The sequence below is a fragment of the Austrofundulus limnaeus genome, unplaced genomic scaffold (assembly GCF_001266775.1).
Source record: "Austrofundulus limnaeus strain Quisiro unplaced genomic scaffold, Austrofundulus_limnaeus-1.0 Scaffold1238, whole genome shotgun sequence".
In the NCBI taxonomy this organism is placed as follows: Eukaryota; Metazoa; Chordata; class Actinopteri; order Cyprinodontiformes; family Rivulidae; genus Austrofundulus; species Austrofundulus limnaeus.
Window position 1 is genome coordinate 11,885 of NW_013953640.1, and position 2,521 is coordinate 14,405.

Below are 2,521 nucleotides of genomic sequence, written 5' to 3' on the forward strand. Positions count from 1 at the left end.
TTCAGGTCACAAGTTTTCATTTTTCACATTCATGATCAGAGGTATTTCATTATTTCCTGATTTCATTTTGCAAGGTCTTGCTGGATGACTTTATGAGATTAAGCTGGTATTAATCTCATAGAGCAGATTCTTACACACTTGAACCCCCTCACTCGCCATGCTCTGTAGAGCAGCACATCTTTGGACCTGAAGCTTCCAAACTTCACTATGTTGGAGCGTGGAGATGCACCCGCTGGTGGTTGCGGCCCAAGGSAACGGTGCGCCCTCTCTACATGCAGATCCGGCATCTCCTCCTCAGATATCTGCAGACCGTCACGCAGTAGCTTTTCAACAAATATTGCCATAGTTGTAGAGTCCTTCTCGGCTCCCTCACAGACGCCGTATATCCTTATGTTGTCTCATGTRGAGCGACTTTCCAAGTCAGTTAGCTTGTCTTCTAGCTTCAGATGTAGCTCCAGCAGCTCTWTCATGACATCTTCAGTGTTTTGTATCCTCTCCTCTGCTTGTCCAATTCGCTCCTCTGCTTCATCCAGTCTTGTATTTATCTTTGAAACCTCGYCTCTAATTGTCTCTAGCTTTTCATTATTTTCCTTCTGAAACTCTTAGTTCCTGGAGGAGTTTTTCTTGGTCAGTCATGGCTAAGGTGCTAACAGATAGGTCAGCTAGCCCTAGCTTTAGCATCAATTGTCGGGACTTGAAAAGATGAAAAAATAGTAGTAACTCTCTTTCCACCGAACAATATRATGTTCTAGGCGATGTGTAATAAGTCCTTCACTGGTTTGTTATATTTTGCGCATTTGCCAAAACAAACCATGAATCTAGCCAATGATTTATTTCCTCATTAACCTTTGAATCAGGTACCAAAGCAGTGACGTAACTTCTCCACTTTCGAAGCTTCGGACGTCACTGATCACATGACTTTTACCAAATGAATCAAGCTCTGACACAGTGCTTCTGAAACAGTGTGTTGTTTTTTTTCTTCAATGCGCTGAAGCTTCAGCTTCAAACTGCCCATCACTAGAAGTTCATCTTATTTTATTTTATGTTTTACAATTTTTTAGAACTTGCGGAGTTTATGAGAGAGAGGTGTAGCTTTGAGTAGGTTTGACATCGAGCCAGATGTGGCAACACGGATCAGCTGGATTTGGGAGCAGAAAGCAGTTACCACTCCCCTGAATGCTGACTACCTGAAGCAACTCCAGTTTGCAAAGCKATCTCGGGACCTTACGTAAATAAGTTCTTTGGGAACCGACAACACGCCAAGTCCCAAAGCAGTCAGGTACCCTGTGAGACGCATCGCATCATTCCTGGTAAGGTTGCTCTAACAATGGCCCGGCGGGTATGTGTGTGCTCAGGAGCTCTCAGCCTTGCTASATCAGCATTGCAGAACTTGGTGGATGGGAACTTGGTTGAAGCTTAGGTCTCCCCCATTAAGCCCGTTTATCTTGGACTAGTTTAGATGATGATTTCTCTTTTGTCTGGTTAGCAAAGGAAAGTTCTCTTTAGTTTGCTTTGAAATAGCTTGATCTTATGAGTTATTCAGAAGAATATGTGAAGAGAAGCTGTTGTGAGATCCATCTTGTTTATRCWAAYGTCACRCTGTTGACAATCTGTGAAAGCGATATGGTTTTAAASTTGTACTTCTGTATGTATTTTTCCTCTGAACCTCAATTTTAATAATACATGGTATATTTAGAAATTAATAACTTTCTCCTGAGTTTTCTTGTCTCACGTCATTAAACTGAAAGAATCAACACCTTCATATTTAGAGACTGAATATTGAGAGAAAAGTTTTTCTGAAGTTTTACTACAAGAACTTCAGTGGTGCCCCCGTAAGGTGAAATTAAACATTTCATACATACTTTATGTTTTATTTTAGCATTTGATACCCCTACATTGTTAACTGCGGCGATGTAAAGAAAACTTGGACTTTAGTTGCATGTTCTGATAAATCCATCTTGCTAATTTAACAAACGGCTTCTGCTCTGGTCCAGGAGCAGATTGTTTTATGAGTGATTCACAGAACCGGCAGCACGATGGTTCAATGGTTAGCACTGACACCTCACAGCAAAATGGTCCTGGATTCAATCCCCAGTTCGGACATGAGGTCTTTCTGTGCAGAATTTGCATGTTCTCCTTTTGCTTGTGTGGGCTTTCTCTGGGCACTCCGGTTTCCCCCACAGCACATGTACAATAGGTTGTCTTCAGGCCCAGGCCTCCCTTGCAAAAGAAATTTGTGATCTCAATGGGATTTGCCTGGTTAAATAATGGTAAAGTAAAATAAAAAACCAGAAACCTCTGCTACTCGTCCTCTGCAGCTTTGTGGCAAACCACGCCCACACAAGTGTGTCACCCCAAATATGTTCCCTCCCCCTGGAGGATGCACTGCAACGGCTGAATAATTCTTAAGTCTGTCTGAAATGAGTGGTGGCTTCATACATAATGATTCAGTTTTTATGCTTTTGTAGGAGTTTTGGGTATATTCTAAAATAGATAATTTGTGAATATATTTAAATATATT